Genomic DNA, 7,573 nt, shown 5'->3' with positions numbered 1-7,573 from the left:
GCTGTTTATTATATAAAATTCAATACAAAAACATCGACGCATTTCATTTATCATTTTAGCATATTTTTATTGAGTCCACCCATTTGTGTATTTGCATGTCAAAAAAGATACAACGTAAATTCGGCAATCGGTGATGTGAAATGAATGAAAAATGCAAATCCGGTTGTTGTCCTATTTTGCAGAGCAATTTGGTGTTTCTATTGAAAAAAAGTTTATTAGAGATGAAATATGCGAAAAAAAATTTAGAGGCTGTTTGCATATTTATTAAAAAAAAATACAACGAGCAGGGTTTTTTTCTGATTCATGTAACGGAAGTGTTTTAAAAAGTGAGAGGGTCGGTTTAGTTTTTCAGGCTACTCGAGCAGGGTAAACCTTTTTATTGGCATTAATCGATAGCGGCTAGGATGCAAATAATATATTAATCGACATACTTTCTTTAAATATTTATCGATTATGTACATATTTATCGGTAATATAACGAAGTATCGATATTAATATAAAAATTGTTATCATCTTTATTTCGATAAATTATCGGAATTTGTGTCGATAATTTGTTTTCGCTATATAGAGATCGGAATTTTTACGCATTAACTATAATTACTTACACTTCGATAACAGCTCGATAGACTTTATTGAAGTTTTTCTCGTAAATGTATCCGTTGAAACTATGAAAAAGGTATTAAAAAATCGATATCTAATACACTTATCGACCTACATATTTATACTTCGCGATAAATCTATGGATAAATGTGTTTATACCCTTTAATATCGCCATTAATAGATAAATACTTCCGATATCGCTATCGACGAATTCTTCGATATCTTAATAAAGGTTCAAAGTAAAGAAAGCGATAAATCGATCGATACACCTATCGGCCTATTGCGATAAATCTATCGTACTTAGATCAAAGTATTTATACCTATCAATATTGCTACCGACAATATTCTTCGATAACTCCAGTTAAATATTTACCGAGAAGTATATCTAAATATTTATCGATAAATTTATGCATATCCTCATCAATTTTTCTATTTACTTATTTCGAAACCTTTTTCTATACATACATAGATACGAGCACAAAATTAGTTCCACAGCTTTTAATCTTCACATCAGCTACAGTTTTTTTTTCCTCACATAGATAGTTCATAAGATGCGAGCATGTAAATATAAATTGCATTTGCAATATATTCACGAATTATTCCGCTTGGATTTTCCTTTGAAATTGAGACCCCACCTTGCATACATAAATATCAGTTAAGTTACTTAGCAGCCATGATTTCGACAGCAGCAAAAAAAAAACAAAACTAAAAATAAAACCTGTGGAAGTAATATAAAGCAACCGGATTTGTTATTAATTAATTTTATGGCACACAAAAACTGCTAAAGCCACCATATTCTCATCAAAAAAGAAAGACAAAAGTTTGACCTTCATTTAATTGTTAAATGTTTATATCTACATACATACATATTTAGATCTTCATTTCTTTCTCATTTTTAAATTCTCTTCCAGCAACTGCTTTTGATTGTCACGTTCCTGTGCTGACCGAGTGGAAGTGAATAATTTGTTTGTTTTTTTTTTTTTATTACAATGAAATAAAATAATTGTGTGAATTTGCATTAACATTTATAGCAGAGGTGGATTAATTTGTATGCGAGCACCGTTAAGAATGTGTTGACAGATTTATAACGGTGCTTAGTTAATACAATCGCAAAGTAAAAAGTAGAGAAATAAAAGCAGAAATACTCAAAATTTAATGGAATGGGTGAGAAAGGAAGGCAACAAACAAGTTAGGTGCGAGTAGATTTGGGAAAATACACTTAAAGCTTTTTTATCGATATACATATGTATGTATATGTATACATATTTCGATTTAAAATTTTAATATCGCGTTGGCATTTTTATTCATAACATCGCTGATATATTAAACGATATATTTTAACAAAGCGTTATCGATATACTTCTCTGCTTTTGCCGATATACGTATGTATCTGCATATATCGATATTATCGTTACCAAAGTTATAGATTTTAAGTTAGGTTTTAAACTGAAAAATAACACTGGTTTAAAGGAAAATAATTCAACGGACGCCACTATCCAATACGTATACAGAATTTCTCACTGATTCCGAAAATAGAGTTAATTTTTTATTCCATGGATACGGTGACCATTCGTGCCGATTTTGGCGGGACAGTATCGATTTTGAGAACATTGTCCCGCTGAATATTTCTTAAAATTCGGGACGTATGAGTGTCCCGATTTTTCGTATTTGTACCGCTTAAATCCCGCTTTTCAGTGTTTTCTTTATTAATTTGACAAGAGTCTTCCTGTACTCTGGCACAAAAACAATTTTTCATACAAATTTAGCAGCACTTTCGCTATCACAAAGAACGTAGAATACAGTTAGAGGAGCCATAAACATAGAAATCATCCTTTATTTTCCTTCTATGAACTGGTACTCTCGCTTATTGCAGTCATCATCCTTGTCAAGGTTTTTATAATTAACTGTTAAATTTTTGGTTTTTTTAATGAAACGATTCTAGCTTGAATTTAGTTGAATTGTAAAAAATAATACTATAAACTGTTCATGAATATAAGGTGTAGATACAGTGGCGAAAATATAGATAGGGAAGAAACATTATTTTTTATGAAAGTAAAGCTCGTTGCATAACAGAAATCATGTAAATAAAACTTCGTACAAAAATTTTCCAAACTCTACAAAGTTTTATCAAAATTGTGTGCTTTTTAATTATATTTCTTAGAAAAACGAAGTGCAAATTTCAAAATTCAATGGGCTTCAAAACTGCAGGCACAAATTTTGAAATTTTTATCAATATTTGTTAGAATTCATCGAATTTTTCTAATTCTTCTACAAAATTTGAAATTTTAAGTTAAACGTTTTTTTTTCAAATAATAAAAATTTTTAAACAAAGAAAAGTACCCAAAACTTGCTAAAATGTAATTTCCCTATTTACACTATCGCCACCGTACATATTGTGTGTATAAATTTTTGCGATAATTCTTTTCAAGTTTTTTTCTCTTTGTTTTGTCTTAAATAAAACTTTGTATATTAAAAGATGTTATGTTTTTTTATTCTATCTAACAAAATTGTATGTTCAGATTCGATACTTCAGAAATGTGCCGATTTTTGTCCACAGAAATCTGGTCACCGTATCTATGGATAAGTCTTCGCAATATTTTCAGGTATACATACATGGCGTATGAGTAACATTCTTTCCTGCTCATTTTTCATACAAAAAATCTTTGCGCATTTTCATATGACCACTTATTAGTTCTTTATTTATCCATCGATTTGCTGCACTATCAACTTGATTTTTTTTTTGTAAAAGAACAGGCTTTAACACAGCTTTGAATGTACTAAACAGCCATCATTTGATGGCATGTCATAAGATTTAACGTTTTGTAATAATTCTTACCGCGTTGACACAACCATTAGACCATTTTTAATAGCCAGCAAAAACATATAAATATATTACATTTGTATGTATGTATATATCACATCGTGTTGCATCACATCACATGATGTCATATTGCACATCACTTGATGCCATATCTTGTCATACATATTACAAATTTTTCCACCTTACTTTTGCCCTCTCCCCAATGCTCATATTCTAAAATTATCACAGAAAAAATGACAATCTCTACTTGACAGAATTGTACGCGCACATTGTAAAAATATGAAATACTTACTATGTAAATATGTATTTTAGCGAAATGACCGTAAAGCCATTCTAAGCTCCGCATAGAGACTAAAACCTATTCAAAATCCTACTAGACATACTACATAGTACATACATAACTAAGCTATTGACTGAGTAAAGTGCATACGTTGACGGCTTATCGAAAGAATGCAATTTATAGTTCTGCTAATGTGGCTGCAAAGTAAAAACCCAACAACAATACAAAGCTATGATGCTTTCAGCAACAAAAGCAGTGTGTGTACATATTTTGTGTTAGACAATTAAAATAAAACACCGGCTATATTTTGAGTTGAGTTTTGATAGATATCGTTACCTTTAAGTGAAAAGGTACCAAGTCGAATTTTTTAAAATTGTTCTGGAGAGGCGAAAAATCGTTGTGGCTACGCATTATCTGTAATTCTGCATCAAAAACTAAATTTTGAAAAAAAGTAGCTGAAAAGGTGCAGCTTAAGGTAGCGATATGTGAGTATGTGTTCTTTTGTACACACATACAATTTTTCGTAGGCGTACTTTTACGTATGTATGTATGCACATTTTTTACATCATATGTATATACACATGTATAGACTTAGGTAAGGGCGTACATCATTACGTTAAGGCGCCACCTAATATGTGCCTGCGTATATGACTCTGCTAGACAACCTTTTTTGAAATAAGCTAAAATAAAAACTGTAATATTAAAAATACGATTAAGGAAAGCATTGAGCTTACTACACTAAAGCAAAGCTTGGTTTCCTTATTATGTATTATTTTTTCAGCGCCTTAAGCGCTGTTCTCACTAAAGCTAGTTTTATAATATTGATCTTCAAATAAGTGAAAACACAATCGTTGCTAAGTCCACTATCTGCCAGCTTTAGACGATAAGAAAATTGAGCAAAATCTGTCGATATGTCTTGTCGACAAAATTTGACATGGTGAAAACTTGCCTTAAGAGTTTCACTACTTTCATTCAAACTTTGGAAAGTATAAATGCGTCTGCTCCTATCAAATGGTAATTTTATATAAAATGAATTAGCAGCCAAAATAAAAAAATAAAATTATTAACCTCGGAAAAATTAAAAAAAAAAATAAGTAAATAAGTTTAAAATAATTAAAAAAAAAATTAAAGAGTTTATTAAGTGATAAAAAATAAACTATAATTAATAAAAAATAATAACAAGGAGTAAGAATACTAAAAACCTTTTAATTTTGCTAGGAACATCTTTCAAAGCCCTGGACCTTTAAAATCAATTTTGTAAAACTTTCGCAATAAAAATATTTACGTACATGCATAAATGAAATAAAAATTGCATAAAAACTAATTTTTGATTAAATTATTACAAACCTTACAAAATTATTAAAATTTTTTTATAAAATTTTCAAAATTTTTTTATAAAATTTTCAATATTTTTAAGATTTCTTATTTTTAAAAACTTACCATGCAAAGTACTGCACGCGCCATTCTTGATTGTATGCTTAAAGCAAGGAAAATTATTTTACTAAAAGTTCTAGGCGATCTATTAAAAAATCTTCGGAAGAAAGAAAAGAAAATAAAAAATTAATAAACTAAGACGGCAGCGTCAAATTTCACTTCAAACATATATTTGTTTTAACACTTAATCCATCTGGCGTTTGAGAAATGTTTTTTTAAAGTCTTTTTCAATGAATATTTTTTTAAAAACTTTTAAGCAAATTTTATGTTTGCTGCACAAATGTTCGTTATTTTTGTTTTTCGTTGTCTTTTTTTTGTGATTTAGTAATCCACAGTCTTGTTGCAAGTTGTTGTTGTTGTCCTTTGAATGTTTTTAGGCACAATGGTTTAGATAAACCTTTTTTCAACTTTAAACGAAAAAAATTTTTTTTCAAATTGTTTTTGTTCTAAGTTCTTTTATTAAATAAACTCAATTCTTGCCGCTTAGTATTTTTAAAATAACTGTTAAGTGTTAAATTTCTTAGAAAAAAAAAACAATAAACTATACTAAATTGTTATGCTGGAAATTACAATTTCAAAAAATCTTTACTTTGCTAGACCGTACCGTTTGGACCGATCTGTGAGAACTGAAGATGCTCGTTGCGCTGCTTGCCAATATAAATGAAGACTGCGAAATTCAACAAAAGCCCAAACTGCGAAACAACATCTTTTTGTTTTTTTTTTTTTTTTTGTTAACAACAAAATTAACAATGCGACGATCTGCCACGCCAACTATACATACAAACATGTACATATATAAATAATCAGGTGTGTAGTGGTGCGCAGGCGCAAACGTCGATGCTAACGCTGACGCTGAGTACAACGTTTCATTAGCGATCAGCAATGAAATCGTTCGCATCATCGGCAGCAAAAAAAAATAAATAAAATAATAATGTGAACATCTTCAAATAACAACAGCAAGCACAGTGTGCTCACTCGATTGCTCCAAAGCCAGCTGAATTGTTGACGGAGACGCAGACGCGGACGCGGAGTTGTGCTGTAGGTGCGTTTCGTGCCCAAAACCTGCCAGCCCAGCAGCACACGCAAGAAACGGGTTTAACAGGCAGCGATCGCAGTGATGCGACTTGAAGGCGGCTTTGTATGTATTTGTGTTAAAAGTGGAGCCGCTCGCTCTCTCTCTCACTCTCTGTGTGTGTATGGAGCTTCGTTTATCGCGCACACAGCCAGGGCAGGTGTTGCGCCCCATTGTGGATTTGTGGGTGTGTGTGAATGTGAATTTTGCCGTATTTATTAACCGTTAAGGGTAGCTTTTCTCTAATGCGCATGTGTGCGTAGAAATATCCACACCCATGTAAAGTATTCACAAAATTCAGCAGCCAGCAATTGGCAACTGTTACATAAACGGCTGTAAAATTGAACTTCATTTTTGCCAGCCCTTTGCCACATTTCATTGTGGTTTGCTCGGTTTTTTCTTTCTTTCTTTTTGGTAATTTATTTATCATTCAGCTTCAAATATTCGCTAATATATTTCAAGTTTTTCCCGCTGCCACAAATGAAATTCATTTTGCATGTGATTTACTAAATAAGAAATTCAAATGTTTGCGCTTGAAGCACAACCACATTTGAACCCGGCCTGTGCGGTTTCGATCCCATAAATGTTGTTCGTGTTTATTTTTCAACATTTTTGGATTTTCGTTGTCTTCTATAAGATTTATTAACAATTCTTTTAATTGATATTAAAATATCTTCGATGAAATTTATTTGCTGTTTATCGATTTGAATGAAGTTAAGTTGAAATTATTTCCGCAACATTTGAAATTATTATATTTACGCCAGTGTTTATGGACATGCATACTTACTCATGTACATATGTATGTCTGCAGATATGTTTGTGTGTATGTGCGGCAGCTATTGTTTTATATTAGTTTGTATTTAATTACTTAATCACTAATCAAAAGACTATTAGTCAATATACATACAAATTTACTAAACACATTTGGACAAAAAAAAATTATTTCTGGCTACTCAGATTCCTTCCTGGAAATATTGCTATTTACCACATTTATGAGTAAGTCCATTATTTTAATTACTTCTGAATCTTTACATTCATCTAATTAATTCACAGCCGTCTTTGTTTAATGAATAGCATCAGCAGAAAACAAATTAATATAAAATAAATTAATTTCTCAACATATACATATGTACATACTAAATACAAACTAATTACGTGCCTAATTTCATATATAAATAAAAAAAAGTAAGTGCGCCTGGGCCCCACTGGAGAAGTGAAACTTACATTACATATCTTTTTTGTCTCATAACCAATATACATACATACATACATCTTTTCTCTATCTAGATCCCTACCTCTACCCCTGTTTGTTCTAATTACATTTATATTATTCTGTTTTGCTTTATCTTCATTTTTATCTTTATAC

The 7,573-nt window shown here is 30.8% G+C and overlaps 1 long non-coding RNA gene across 1 annotated transcript; it reads right to left on the bottom strand.

The window, feature by feature from the left end:
• Window positions 1–5,179: 5,179 nt before the first annotated feature.
• LOC108376511 (uncharacterized) lies at window positions 5,180–5,763 on the bottom strand. The gene is made up of 2 exons (XR_001849266.1): window positions 5,706–5,763; window positions 5,180–5,232 (listed from the first exon to the last, which is right to left on the bottom strand). It is a non-coding gene; the product is annotated as an uncharacterized LOC108376511 (long non-coding RNA).
• Window positions 5,764–7,573: the final 1,810 nt, after the last annotated feature.

This window comes from Rhagoletis zephyria, unplaced genomic scaffold (assembly GCF_001687245.7).
Source record: "Rhagoletis zephyria isolate East Lansing unplaced genomic scaffold, Rhagoletis_zephyria_1.1 Rzeph_scaffold_10577, whole genome shotgun sequence".
Taxonomy (NCBI): domain Eukaryota; kingdom Metazoa; phylum Arthropoda; class Insecta; order Diptera; family Tephritidae; genus Rhagoletis; species Rhagoletis zephyria.
The sequence above is the reverse complement of the archived record's forward strand: the minus strand, read 5'-3'. Positions and strand labels throughout refer to the sequence as shown.